A 16,190-nucleotide genomic window follows, 5' to 3' on the forward strand; every position below is an offset into this window, starting at 1 on the left:
GTCTAACTATGCACCTCCAGAGCAGCACGATTTACAGTATGCATAGGATTGCGTAGGATGGGGTAAGGAACCAGTTGAAGTGCCAGTAGACCAGAGGGGTCCTTATGTTACAGCACATGTTTTGGGCTCTACTGATAGGTTCCTGGTTGACACAGGAGCTACTCGTAGCGCTTTGTCCAAAAAATTGATTCCGAGGGCTCCCCTGTCTGGCTCAACAATTACGTCAATAGGGTTCGATGGAACGCCTTCTGTTAGCCCACTGTCACAACCTCTTTCACTTTATGTAGATTAGTTTGCTGCGCCATGTCCATTCCTACTCTCCCCAAAAAAGCCTGATAATATCGTGGGCCTAGACATGCTCAAATATTTTCGGGCCATGATACGGTGCTCACCTGAGGGAGTACGTGTTATTTTGAATGATAATTATCCACCAACATAAAGGGTGTACATGATTACCGTAGAGGCTGCACTAGCCTCTTTGCCTGAATCTTTATGGGCCACGTCCGATACCGACGGGGGACAGATAATTATCCCTCCGGTGCACATCAGTGTAAAGGAGGGAGCTGTGCTGCCACACCTGCCTCAGTATCAGATATCACAGGAGGGGGAGGAGGCGCTCATACAGATAGTGCAGGACTTGATTAAAGTAGGGGTGGTTGAAGAAGTCCCATACAACGTGTGCAACAGTCCTATCCTACCGATTTTGAAGAAAGATACTGACACTAGGATTTATCGATTCATTATCGTTTTGAGGGAGGTTAACAAGATAGTGATACCTCAATACCCAGTGGTTTCCGATATTACGACACTCCTTACTTTGGTTCCGCCAACTGCAACAACGTTCTCTGTTATAGACTTGAAGAACGCCTTCTTTTCGATCCCTATTCATCCTGACAGCCGATATCTTTTCGGTTTCACGTTGAATAATAGATTGTACAGATTCTGTAGGGTTCCTCAAGGCTATACTGAGAGCCCAAGTATTTACAGTCAGGCATTAAAATGACAATTAGATTCTTTTGTTTTACCTGACGGTGTGGCGCTTATACAATATGTCGATGACATCTTGTTGGCCACCGACACCCCTGAGCAATGTGAAGAGTGCACTTTGTCCTTGCTTACCTTTTTGGCATCTCATAATCACAAAGTCTCGAAAAAGAAACTGCAATATTGTAGACCAAAGGTAACCTATTTAGGTCACCTTTTGTCTAAAGAGGGGCGTGCACTTTCACCAGATCGTATTCAAGCCATTTTAGACACACCAGTACCCTCCACGCAGAAAGAAGTTCGAGCTTTTCTGGGTCTCACCTCCTTTTGTAGACAGTGGATATTAGGGTTTCCATACATAGTTAAACCATTGTTAGGTTTGTTGACAAAGGATACCCCAGTTCCCCTTCCATGGATGGATGAATGTGAGAATGCTTTTCACCAATTACGTCAGGCCCTTTGTTCAGCACCAGTATTAGGCACCCCTGATTACACAAAGCCCTTTACATTGTATGTGCATGAGAGAGATGGATGCGCGTTATCAGTGTTAGTGCAGATGCATTGTGATAAGCAGCGCCCTTGTGCATACTTCTCGGCAGTACTTGATCCTGTTGCTCGAGCGTTGCCTGGGTGTTTTCGCTCGGTTGCGGCGACAGCTGTGACAATACGCCAGAGTGAAGGGATAGTCTTATCTCATAAGCTGTTGGTGTTGGTGCCCCATGCTGTTGATGCCCTTTTGAATCAGACAAAGACGCAGCATTTAACTAGTGCTTGTCTGACAGGATACGAGCGGACATTATTGGCTCCTCATATTACATTGAAGAGATGTGCAATATTGAATCCAGCCACGTTGTTGCCCTTCCCAGCGACTTAGCCTGAGGCGCAAGAGACGCATGACTGTGTCTTTGTGACCGAGGAACAGACAAAGGGTCGTATTGATTTGCAAGATACGCCCTTTACAGATATGGATGGAGAGCTGTGGGTGAATGGGTCCTGTTTAAAGTTACCAGATGGAACCACTTCCGCAGCATATGCAATTACTACATTACACACGATAGTGGAGACAGCACGCATACCACAGAAATCAGCTCAGCCAGCAGAACTGATAGCGTTGACACGAGCTTGTGAGCTTAGTGCAGGATTATGTGTGAATGTCTACACAGACAGCCGCTATGCTTTCGGAGTAGCGCACGATTTTGGCCTGCTCTGGAAGGAAAGGGTCTTTTTGGCATCACATGGAACCCAGATAATGTATGGAGAATTAGTACAAAACCTTTTGACTGCATTGACGCTCCCTAAGAAGATAGCTATAGTGAAATGTAGTGCACACAAGAAAGTGACAGACAAAGTGGGACAAGGAAATGCTTTTGTAGATCAAGTGGCACGTGAAACTGCGATGCAGCCTGGCTCTACTTTAATGTATGGCGTGAAGTCACAAGCTGAGTGGTGGCACGATGCTAGGGAAAAGGTATTAGAAATGCAAAAGACTGCTACTGAGAAAGAACGAGACCAATCGTCCAAAGATGGAGAGTTGGACGATGAGGGTTGTTGGAAGAATAAGCAGATGGATAAGTGGAAGTTACCCACAGCCTTCGTACAACCTATGGTTCAGATGGCACATGGGCTAGCACATGTTGGAGATTCGGCAATTATGAAATTGCTTACGCAGGTTTGGGAGCATCCAGAGGTTGCTAGCACAGCTAAAAGAGTGGTACAGACCTGCATGATTTGCCTTAAATACAATCCGGGAAAAGGGACGCAAACTCCAGCTGGAGGATTTGCAACACCCACTGCACCTTTTGAAGTATTGCAAATGGATTATATTCAGCTGGAACGCTGTAATAATCTGAAGTACGTCCTGGTTGTGGTTTGTGCATTCAGCAAATGGATTGAGGCATACCCTACTAGGGACAATACTGCAATGACTACTGCTAAGGTGCTTCTGAAGGAATTCTTTCCTCGTTTTGGTGTTTGTAGATTGATGTGGAGTGATAACGGGCCCCATTTTGTGGCGGACGTTATTAAGTATGTCCTGAAGGGATTAGGCATTGTGCAAAAATTCCATGCAGTATTCCACCCAAAATCAGCAGGATTGGTGGAAAAATACAATGGCACGCTTAAATTGAAGATCGCGAAAATACAGGCTTCTACTTCTCTGACTTGGCCACATGCTCTGCCTTTGGCGTTGTTGTCTATCAGATCGGTACCACACTCTCGGACGGGCCTAATGCCCTATGAGATAGTTTTCTGGGCACCCCATAAATATATGGGGGGTGCCCAAACCAAGTTCAGTGTATGATGTACCTTGTGTTTTAATGAATGACTATTTGGCACAATTAACTGATAGCTTGGTTTCCATTCATCACCAGGTTCGAGAAGCACTCCCTGATCGGTCCACAGGAGAAGGTCACACTCTCCGGCCTGGTGATTTCGTTTTGGTAAAGTCCTTTGAGAGGTCGAGTAGTCTGGAGCCGAGATGGTGTGGCCCTGAACAGGTCCTCCTAGCCACAAGAACAGCAGTACGAGTGACAAATCGCATGAACTGGATACATCCCATCCACTGCCGGAAAGTGCAACCTGATTTGGTGGAACCTGCTGTGCTGACTGATCATCGAGATATCCTGACTACGGACAGAGGCCGTGCTGTGGTACCTGACTATTCTGAGGAGTTCTTCCCGGACCAAACAACGCCTGCATCGAGAAGATACAATCTGCGTCCAAGGAAAGAATCTGCAATTGTATGAGAAGTTGTCAGAACGGTCCCTAGGTTTGTGAAACGGAGAGCCAATGAAGCAAGGGGGGGGGGTCAGCCATGCATTAGAGTAGTGACACCCGTCTTGGCCCAATGGTGAAGAAAACAACGGCTACCTACGGGGTAAGAGTTCTGACAACACTTTAGTTTCAGGAAGATACAGTGTACATTTTGCTTGAGATGGATAAAAGAAAGATTTTTGGTTCTGTAGGGTTCATTCTCGTCATAGCAGTCATTGCTATAGTCATGTGGTTTGTTGAGGAGAAAGCTCCTGCCCGTGAACTGTATGTTGCTTCTACTCCAGTCCCTGATGAGCACTTTTTCTATACACTCCCATATCAAGAGTTGAAACATCAACAGTCATATTTGAATAACACCTTCATTCAGATGTTGCATCATACCCACGTTGCTACAAATGCCACAGACTGTTGGATATGTGGGATGATGCCAGCTCATCAAAAGTAAGGGGGAACACCGTTCATACCACTTCCCTTTTCTCACAATGGCTCTTGTAGAGCGTGGTACACTTCGCTTTTTGCTACAAGGAAGCCTACCGTAGGACGACTGATTTTCAAATTGAACAAGGAATGTCATCAAGATAAAGACGGCTATCCACAAGCCAACGGAACTATGTGGGAGTGGGAAGAATATCGACCGGACAACTAATCGGCCCCTTATGTCTTCACGAACACTAGAGACACTGTCGGACAAGAGAAGTTTGTGATTTCAGTGGCCCAAGCACAAGCTAATTTATGTGTACAGAGTGTAGGCCACATTCCTGTAGGTGTTAGCGATTGTATTGTTGTATTGAACATTGATGGCCTGAATAACAGTACTTTCCTTGCTTCACATAACACCTATTTTGTATGTGGGAATAAGGGCTATTATTGATTACCAGCCGGTTGGTCTGGAGTATGTTATGTATCGTTTCTATTGCCACCTGTATTTTTGGCGCCTGCCTCATATCATAAAGACTTGAAATTATTGAATAATGTAACTGTGAACAGATTCAAACGGACTTTATCCATAGATGATGTTGATCAGACCGACACTAGTCTGCAACAATACATAGATTTCAATTTAGGACTGTTTTTCTTTGTGGGAGCTGCTCTCAATAGCAGAAAGATACGGCGATTGACAAGAGTAGTGGAAGCTGTTACTAATCAAACTGCTGCAGCTCTTGGGAACCTTACTGAAGAGCTATAAATCACTAGGATTGTTGCATTGCAGAACCGGATGGTTCTTGATGTGATGTTAGCAGATAGAGGTGGAGCTTGTAGAATTATTGGAAGCAGCTGCTGTGTTTTCATACCTGACCATACTCCTTCAGTGTATAAAGCCATTAACAAATTACACAACATTGCAGCTGATATACATCAAGAAAATGGGTCTTGGACTTTCTCTGGGTGGTTCTGGACCTTGATTTCTACATGGGGTTGGAAAGTCCTCACTGGACTATGTATAATTGTTGCCATATTATTCACCTGCTGTGTATGCATTCAATGTAGCCCTATGATATGCTCGTTGTGTGTTTCACTTTGTGTGCCTAATAAACAAGCTGTTGCAGATGCTGCCCATAAGAAAACTATAACTAGAGAGATAGCGGATATGATGAGCATTGATATAAACGATGAGTATTTAGATTATCCAAGAAAACCGAATGTCTTCAGCAAATGCTGAAAGGGTCGTCTGTTGTAAATAAAACAGCGATAATGTTAAGCATTCGCTGAAGACACGCTATTTTGTCTTCGGTGTAGTTTTCCCGCTCATACTTGCGTATATGGCCATTTTGTTTTCTAGTGTCCATTTTGTACGTCATACTCTGCCATGTGCTCGCCACGAGGCAAGTCCTACCTCGCTGATTGTCACCCCTGGAGTTTGACCAGCAACAGGCTATAAATAGTTCCAGCTTGTTTAGCGCATGCTCAGTACGTGTAACATCTGTTCCTGCTTAGAGGGGATTGGAATGTGCATTCGAGGGGTTCCATGAACCGTTAACCCCACCCATGTATCGATCATGTTTGAGAAATGTCCATATATGGCTGTATATCATGCTTTTGAGTTGTAACCACCCACTTATGAGCCCCTTCTTTGTGTATAAAAGGGGACCACATGTCCGAGTTCTTTGTGCTACCTTGTACAATACTGTAGAGTGTTGTGTGGGCTGTAGTACCACCTTTAAAGGTTTATTAAACTATGTTTTTGTATTTCGAGTTTCCGTGCCAATTTCTTATGTAGTCTGAGGACTTTGCGTACAGAAGGGCGAACCCTTTTTGCACTTGTAGGCCTCGCTGATGCCTGTACTCATCAGCACTACGCCCACCAGTCCAAGGAGGTGTGGTGAATGCAGGCAAGGAGGTGAAGAACGCACACCGGATGCGGCAGAAGATGGAGACATTTCCCCCTCCCATTCACCGGCGGAGGGTGAGGCGTGTGCCGTGCGATGTCACATGACCAGGTCCCAGAGTCCCTGTTGGCGTATTTCAGTTATGTTCTAGATGGAGAGCAGCCCAGCAGACATGTGCCTGATGTGGTACCCAGAAGCCAAAGCTATTACTTGCGTCCATACCCGGCAACCGCCAAAAGGTTGAAAGACTTTCTATGTTGAGATTATAGTTATGTGTTTGCTTATTTTTCTTCAATAAAAGATGGGGAATTCTTCAATAAAAGATGGGGAATGTAGAGAGCCACCCGGTCTCTACATTACAAATGTAACCACTTCAGCCCTTGAACTCTTAATCTCGTAGCAGTGTGTGGATTGTGACTTTGAAGCTACTCTGAGACCCAGCTGGACCCTCCTGCAAGACACATTCAAAAGGGCGGTCAACGTCCTGTAATTCTGGCAAATTACTTCATCTTCCTGTGCCTAACAAAATTAATGTGTCTGTCTGTAACGCAACTGGTGCTCAGGTAAAGAGCTCTGAAACCTTCAGGGCGAGTTCGGGCAATATAGAACTCCAAAAAACACAAGGATGACCGAGGAGGAACAAACTCATGAAGGAAAGTGTGGTCACTATCAGGCTTCAATAATGTCACCTACATGAACGCCAGCTGCTAATATGTATATTTTCTGAAGGAGAAGAATGAGGAGCAGAATAGGAGGTAAAATATTTGAAACATTTTGGTGCTGGAAGTCATGATGCAGTTATATTTGGAAGAGGTTAACAGACTCCCAGATAGTGTAGCTAAAATGGATTCTAATGACATAGTTATAGCACCTACAAGGGCAAAAAAGGATAATCTGGTGAATATTTTACGTATAAGGCTGGAACTGTCTCGGTTTGGTGTTTAGGCCCTGAGTTTACCCTTGCCGTTGGTACTCTATACAGTCCCGTTTCTAGGTAGGAGAAAAACACTACCTTCACAGAGGTATGCGAGGAGGCATCCCATTTTAACTTTGCTGTTATGTTGGCATCTATTTATCACAAGGGTGGATCCCACCTATATTGTGGGAGCCATTGTGGCTGAAAACCTTTTTGTTTTTCAAGATCTTTAACTGTAACTCTTTCATATGACTCTGCCTCTTCTGACAGCCTTAGCTAATCTTCTGCACCCTTCCGAAACCCACTCACCCCGGCCTGCCACTGAGCCTGCTGCCATCCACCACTGGTATCTCCAACTCCCTCATCCTTTACTGCAACTCCCTGTCCTACGGCAACTCTTCTCTTTATGCATTGCATCCAGGGCTTTAAGTGGGCCTGGTCTCACGGGATATGAGCACCAGCAGTCTTTTTAAGGGAGCCTTGAAACGGGTCTCTGTCGGGCTCTGTTTTTTTCCGGACTGTAGTGACAGCAGGCACATGGATGTGCGCGTGGTGAACGTTGTAGAGGAAGGGAAATCCTTTAAAGAGAGTCATTTTCTCTCTGGCTTTCCCTTCTCTTTTTGAAACTCAGGAGCAGCAACATTGTTGTGGTGTCACCAGGGCTTTAAGTGGAAGTTTTTTCAATATTATATACCAGCCATAGTTGCTAGTTATTTATCTTATGCAACTAGAAACCATTGACAAAGCCAATAGTCCTGATTTGTAGGTATGATGTGACTTGTTGTATCATATATCTGGACGCAATGACAGAAACAGCAAAATACAAGTCGGGCTGCACACTGTGCTAAACACAGTTTTTTTTCATGTTTTAAGCCACGCCCTTAATTACGTTAACCACGCCCCTTCGAGAGACCCCCCCAGTTTTTTCATCCCACTTAAAGCCCTGGGTGTATCCTCCCTATTTTACAGCCTTCCATTGCCCATTAAGCATGGGCGGAAAATCCGTTTCGCTCGCGGATTTTGCGGATTTTCGGTAAATTCGCAATCCGCGAGATTCGCGAATCTCCCGCAAAATCCGCAAATCCGCGAGCAGCGGATTTTATGGCTTGCTCGCACTGTTCGCGTGAGTTCGCGGCTTCCCAGTACAACTTCGCGCCCCGCGAATAAGCGCAAAATTGCAGAAATACGATCTTAGCAAAACTGAAACTACTTACCAGGTTCAAAAGTTCAGGCTCATCATTAGTAGCCATTTCCTGTAGTGCTTCCTGAGGGGCCCCTCCAGAGTTCAGTTGCCAGTTGCAACTATTATGTGACCCTGCTCTGAACCTCAGAATAGTTACACATATGCCACAAAGGTCCTGAATTACAGCTAAGGGAGACAAGCAGGAGCCAGGCTGGAAGTTCAAATCCATTAATCAGCCCCTAATTCATTATTGTCAGTTGGGGCAGGGCAGGTGTTGTAACTAATTTTGCAACAATGAAAGCACTTAGCAAGTGCAAAAGATCACTAATCAGGAAGCACTAAGGAAGCAGGTGCCAGCTAAAAAAATATTCTGTGACACATTAATCAGCCCCAAATGAATTCAGGTCACTTGAGGCAGGGAAGGTGTGCTTGCTTTGCCACAATAATGTACACTGACTGGACAACCAGAGGGTGCTGTGATGAAACAGAGGGTGGCATGGGTGGGCCAGAGGGTGGCATGAGTAGTCAGAGAGTGGCAGTGGTGACAGAGAGTGGCAGTGATGAAGAAGAGTGTCCCAAACAGGCTGGACACGTAGAAACAACAAGTTCGCGAAACTTGCGACCCGACAGGTAAGTTCGCGTTTGCGAAATTGTACAAAACCCTCGCGAACTGGCAGAAACCCGCTCGAACACACAAAAAAAAATCCGCAAATTCGCGAGAATTCGCGGATTTCGCGAATTGCGAGTTCGCAAATCCGCAAAATTCACGAACGCGAGATTCGCAAAATTCGCCCATGCTTATTGCCCATACATCTTGTTTGGATTGCATTGTCCATCTCCTAACACATTACCACATCAATTCCCCGCATCAGAATTGACAGCTGTAGTGTTTGGTTGCCTCAAGAAGTTTACTGTGCGGTAATCGGGTCTGGTTCTCCCACATGCAGAAAAAACAGGTGTGGAAAAAGCGACCCACTTGGAATTAAGTGGGGAGGAATTCAATGAGATAATTCCCCTCCACCTGGCTCACATTGAGGCCTACAATGCTAATTAGCCGTAACTTTAAATGAGGCCAGGCTGAATAATTATAGCCAGTTTATTACATTTACCTATAAACCACCATACTTAACACTATATAAAATACAAATTGTAGAAACAGTGACGCAAAAACTCCTTTTCCCCTGTATGAGACTAAATTAAATGTTAATCGCCTCGTGCTCATTTTCCACCCGACATGGTGGCTTATGAAATATAAATGTGTACAAAGGTTTGACGTGGGTCAGGCTAACCTTTAAAAAGTCAGGAATGCACTCACTGGAAAAACTCAAACCAAGCCCTAATTCTCTTTCTACAAGTTCTACAACACGAGGGACACAGCTGCACTAATATCTGGAGCATTTTTATATATAAAACTGATCAATTATTAACAGGGCAAGAGAAAATTGATTATACTCTGCGTCTGGCCTTTGCTGAACAACTGCTGTGCGAAATATGCCACATCATGCATAATTTGTTTAGACCCACAGGCTACTGGTCACTTGTAACTGCTGTTTACAATGAGATGGCTGGATGGAGATTTTCCTGTGGGGACTCGGCCCAACAGGAAAATAGATCTTACTTTCTAATCTCTTCAGCCCTCAACAAGACCACGGGGCATATTACCAACAACTAGCGATAATGTTTGTCTCTAACTTGTTTAGAGACAAAACTTATCGCCGCACATCGGCGATTTTTATCGCAGATAAACCTTGCTATTAGCAAGGTTTATCGCAAATGCGATAAAAAACGGCCGCAATGCATGAATATCGCTGAAAAGTCAGCGATATTCATGCATTATCGAGCAAATGCTCTTAGCCATGTTATCCACCTCCCATTGGATAACATGGCTAAGAACTGCTCAGGGCAGGTGTTAGCTTTTGGAGATATTCGCGCGAATATCTCCAAAAGTTGGTAATAGGAGATAGCGATGTTAGCGACTGTTTCCAGTCGCTAACATCTTGGCACGCCCACTTTGCATATCATTAGTGATAAATATCACTGACATGCAAAGTGGGGCCCAAGATGGTCGCTATCTCCTACTTGCTGTCGCTAACTGGTGTTAGAGGTAGCTAGGTAATAGGGAGATAATTTTATCTCTGCTTTCTTGGCTTTTAAAGCCAAAAAAGCAGAGATAAACCCCCTTGATAATATGCCCCCACATTTTTTTTTATCAGAAGTCAAGTTCCAGATGATGGTGTGTTATTTCTTGTGACCTCAACTACTACTACTAACAACTTGTGTCTCATAGGGTGCTTTATGTCCTGGTGTGCCATTTGTAGGTGATGTAAATAACCTGATGTTGCTACCGCCCATTTTGATTTTTTCCTTATTAGCTAGCTCAGAAGCATTAAAAGATGAGCTTGCCCTACTTGGATTCAAACTCATAACTTACAGATCATTTCAGTTATGAGCAGAAAAGGTTTAACACAAAATGCATTTTTGTATTTATTATTTTTAGCTTCGTTTTTATAGCACAGCTCCAAGTTTCCCACTGCTTAGGGGCATATTAACAACGATTAGGGATAAACATCGCTAAGTGCGTACAGCGATGTTTATCCTATTGCTGGTTTTCATCGCCGTGATAGGGTGTATCAACAACGCTTTTCACAACAGCGATAAGAAATCCAGCGATAGCAGGGAAATTGCCATTTTGCAGCAATGTTCCCTGCAAAACGGCGATAACCTTGCTAATACAACCCTGTGGCCATATCAGCATAATCCATCCCCTATGTTAAGCATAGGTAAGTCAGGATTTCAGCAAATGTTAGTTTTGGGCGAAAACCACAGTTTTCGCCGAAATCTAACGTGTGCTAAAATCCGATGGGCTTCCTTGTAAATATCACGATGTGCACAACAGCGATATTTTACAAGGTAGTCCATCAGAGGTACACCCATTGAAACCCACTTTGCATCTCATTAGAGATGCAAAGGGAGGCATCGGGAAAAAGGCTGCTAACGTGCGATTATGCATGTTAGCACCCTCTTGTAAATAGGGCGATAGTTTTATCTCTGCTTTTTTGTCCTTTAAAGCCAAAAAAGCGGAGCTAAAGCCCTTGTTAATATGCCCCTTAAATTGCTGAGAGTATTTTTCTGGAACAGGAGTTTCTTGCGTGAAAGATGCTGTACACAGAAGAGTAGTGTTCATGTGATCCAACTCAGTGCTGATTACAGAAACCAGGACATCATGCAATTGATTTAGTGCTAATTGGCGTTCACTATACTGGGTTTACTTAAACATTACAGTCGGCGATAGGTAAATTTAATCTCATTTCGATATCTTTGGTTTAGTTTTTAATGAAACTGTATACCCTTTTCCAGAGGTTTGGTTCAATCCCAGCAACCGCTCATGAAGTGTTTGTGAATATCCGTCAAAGTGCCGAACAGCCAAGGGTCGGGCACAAAAGTTCAGCTTTTCCACAACATTCAATGAGGTGAAGTGCTTTGTCTAATATATGACCTTCAACTGTTTTGTTTAAACTTTATCTAACCGTCATCAGATTTTTTTGTTTCCTTCCAAGTATATTTATTATACCTATAATGTTGGCAAACAAATCACATGTGAAGAAGACATTGGTTTACCTCTACCTCTTTTCTAGACAAGGTAAGAACACAGCAGCAGACCAAGGTCAAGCACATTCACCCTTTTCGTTTCAGAATTGTTACTTTGAGTGCAACAACTTCCAGCAACCACTGTTGAGAGGTGCCTGTTTACAATCTATACTACTATTATAAAGAGAGAACAGGGAACCTTTGAGGCGGGTAAACTCCAGAAGTACAGCACCAATCAGAACACCCAATACAGTGTTGTAAAGAGGAGTTTCAGGAGATGGACATAGGCTATACATCTGGCCACCATATACCTTACAAAGGTCAAAACAACATTAGGGGTAAAGCAGTACCGCATGGGCGTTGGCGTGGGCGTGTTGGGGGTGTGTGGGTGGCCGTGTGCGTTGAGAGACGCATGCAGCCTGACAACGTTGCCCGCATAGAAAAAAAGGTGGGCATGTGGGTGGGCGTGTGCGTTCAGAGACGCATGCAGCCTCAGAACGTTGTCCGGGTAAAAAAGATTTAGACGGGCGTGTGGGTGGGCGTGTGTTCAGAGACCACAATGCACATGCCCACACACAACAACTCTTAACAGCACGCTCACCTCGCGACATGCCTTAACGCTAATCTCACTGTAATGAGATTAGCGTTCGTGCACGTCGTGACATCTGCATGCCCTTCAGCGTTGTTGTGTGTGGGCGTGTGCATTGTAAGACGCCAGCTTCATTGTAAAGCGCGGAGGGGGAGTGGGGGGTAGCGTTCAGTAACGTTTCCCATCCTTCGCCTGCTTCATTGTAAAGCACGGAGGGGGGGTGGTGGGTAGCGTTGGGTAACGTTTCACATCCTTCGGGTAAATCTTTTTCATTCTCGGACAACACAGTCGGCGTTTAGGCACTTATCACTCAGCCGGTTCCTGGCACTCACTGCTGCACAAGCGGACAGACCAAAGGACTCAACAAGTACAAAGGTAAAAGACGACGTGCGATATCTTTCTTGAACAACGCCTCTACCTCATTATACAATTTTTAATAACAAACAAACACCATTGCACACATTCTCTTTATTCCCTGGACAACGTCGGGACGGGCTGCTAGTAAAAATTAAAGACAAAAGGAAGGTGCACTACATGAAAAATCAATAAGCAGTAGGTTCTTTGAGGTTTCTTCTTTTTATTCAGTTTCTTTGAAAAGCAACAACGGCACACAGCCAACGCGTTTCGTTCCCCCGTGCCACTGGAACTTCGTCAGGGCTAATTGGATGAAACCTAGGCGGGGTTACCAATAACCGGACCGAAGTGGAGTGTGTATCCGTACGTGGAAGCCAAATAAGCATCACATTTCTAAGGCAATGGTGATCCTGCCGGAAAGAAGAAATTCTGTAGCTGAGCAAATGAAGGGAACCCGATGACTCCAAAGATATCAAGCAAATAAATGCATTTACCATCAATTTCTTTAACTTGTATGATTATATGCTCTTTTCCTGGTCACAGAACAGCCTCAGTCTCTTTGTTTTTCTTGTGGAAAATTTCATCCTGGGACATATAGAGCTTAAGCTGTTTTAGCAACTTTGCAAAGTTGTTTCATGAGCTGGAAATGATTCCATTTGTGACATTTCTCTACACTGAGAACAGGGCAAGATGGTATTTCTTCCCTCCTGCACCTCGTGATGACGCAGGAGCAGCAGAATAAGAGGCTTTTGTTGTTGTTGCAGTTTTATACAGTACGAGCTGGACCCAAAGGTACTGGAGTGCTTTACAGATGATCACCGATTACAATACACAAGGACACAGTCAGGTGGTGTACAGAGTGAGCCCCTCGACAATTGCTTACTTTGCTCATTCTTTCGAAGGTCCCTCCTGCATGCTTCTGAGGGCTCCTGGAGTGACATGACGCTAAGTACAGAAACAGGAGTAACTGACACGCTGTGTCTCTCCTCCTACTGCTGCTCTGCCTGTCGCCACAAAGAGATGAAGCAATATGGCGTCCCTGTGTGCAGGGGCCTGGGCTGAAGCTAAAAACACCACAACGTATGGGCAGAGAGAGCAGGCACAAACAGTGCAACAGCAGAGGGTCTTTAAGGTTAGCTACTCTTTCCTCTGGAATTAATATATTAACCGCAAGGTATAGTGGAGGCTGGAGTGAGCAAAGTCTGTGCCCGGCTGAAGCGCACACCGTGCCCAGGACACAAAGGTGAAATGCAGATGTTTCTGGCTGCCCTAATGAGATACTAGCTGCCATAGTATCTTGAAACAGCAGGCAGATATGCAGCATGGAGTACGCACACTTGCTGCTTAAATGCACTGCTCCTTTTTATCAAGCGCCTCGCACAGGTGGTCTGGGTGTTAGCATGGGCGCCGATTCACCAAAATGCAAGGGGTAGCAGAAGCAATATCATATGTTTCGACCCCAATTACATCACAGGAAGTGATGTCATATGACTTTAGCGTGTCACCCTCCCCTCAGCTTTTTGTGATCTGTCTAATGCTTCTATCTGTTACGCTATTCTCATCTGTTGTTGACTCTTGTTCACCCCTCCTCTCCATCTTAACTGTGTCTTTCTCACCGATGTCCTTAGAATACGTTTTCATCTCTCCCACTGATCTCCTTTCTCACGTGTACAGTCTCTTTTTCCACTCTATTTTACCTGTCTCCCTCCTCTCTTACTCCCTTACCTGTCCTTTTCCCATTGTCTATATCGTGGAATTATTGGTTTATCTTTCATCCGTCTTTGTCTCTCTCAAACATACATGCTCATGGGTTTGTCTCTTGATCTCTCACCCTTCTCTCTGTAGTGCCTTCACCTTTTATTACTTTACACTTTTTTCACCTAAAATCCTTTTACCTTCACCTCCTCTCTTTTCCTCTCTCCTTCTTTTCCCTGTTTTTCCTTCTTACTCACAAGCTGAGGGACAGTGGGAGACACAGAGATGATCCACACCACTTGGAACATTAAATGATTCTTTTCCAAGTTAACTAATGTCATCAGAGGTCAGGGGGTCACAGTGACAGAGCTGGGGGTCGCAGGAGGCAAGCCAGGGGTTACAGCTGCAAACCCCAAATGTCATCCATGTGTGCTAGTATTAAAATGCCTGCCAATGTTTTTTAGTGCTGTGATGCAGCACCACACTAAAATGTGTTAGTGTAACTTTATTGCGTGGTACTTGGAAGGAATGCTTACAATCGGCACAAATCAACATAAGATGAGAGGTTGAACATGGCGCTGATCCACAAGTACTGCCTCCTCGGTTTCATCAGTGTTGTTACCTGACTTTCAAAACTGAAAGAGCAGTTTGAACTAAAATAGAAATGAGGAAGAAGATTTGGATCACTCAATAGAAAGATTCCTGAAAGTCGAATATAAGGTAACAAATGGTTTGCCCCAGAGTGATGCTGTCATTCCTTTAGGTGAGGTTTGGGTATATCTACAGAAAACTGTGAACTGTGGGATAAGTTCACAAGAAGGTGTTATAACTACTGCAAGAGTAGCGTAACGCAACTTTCAACATCGCAGCCCATTGCGGGAAAATAACCCTGTGTCAACGCGGAATACACAACACTGCAGTAGCATGCAATAGTTTGCAGAAACTGCGGCCAATGTCCACGATACAACCACCTCAATGGAGACAAAAACACAAATCACAAAACCAAAAAACATGCGATGGGCCGAAGCGCGAAGAGGAAACCAATGAAAAGCAGCGCCAGGCCTGCAACACACACCTGGCAGGTGAGAAAAATCTCCATAAAAGTAGAAAAAACACCCAAACACAAACTGACTAACCCCCAAGCACCATGGAGGCAGCCGGAGCAGGTGCAGAGGACGAGCGCAACCCCACAATCACCCCGGACAACCAGCCTAGGACCTCAGAGACAGGGAAGGGCAAGAAGAAGAGGAAGACGAAGTTCGCAGGCGAACAGGATCATAGTCACGGAGGTGATAGAACATCATCAACAACTGTTCGTCACCTCCAACGTGTCATTGGGCACCAAAAACTGAATATGGCGGGACATCGTGGGCAAGGGGAATGCCGTCGGGGAGCACAAGAGGACAATGGACGAGGTCAAGAGGCAATGGAATGACATCAAGAGGCGGACTAAGGAGAAACTCTCCGCCAACCGAAAGGCAGCAACGCAGCCTGGAGGTGGGGGCCCAGAGTCACAGCTCGAGCTGGATGACATGGAGGAGCTGGTGTCGACAGTCATCAGTGTGGAGACTGTGGCCAGAGCCAGGGATTCGGACACTGCTCAAAAGGACACAACACAACCACAACAGGGTGAGTGACCACCAGGTACTGGGGAGACCGGTGGAGATGGGCACAATGGCACACATGCACAATCAAGCAGAGCACAGTGCACACCCACAATGATTCTGGGTCCGTGCCAGATCTACAGACTGTCACAATGCACAATGCCATGCTGTCTGAATG

This window comes from Lissotriton vulgaris, chromosome 3_1, assembly GCF_964263255.1.
Source record: "Lissotriton vulgaris chromosome 3_1, aLisVul1.2, whole genome shotgun sequence".
NCBI classification, from domain to species: domain Eukaryota; kingdom Metazoa; phylum Chordata; class Amphibia; order Caudata; family Salamandridae; genus Lissotriton; species Lissotriton vulgaris.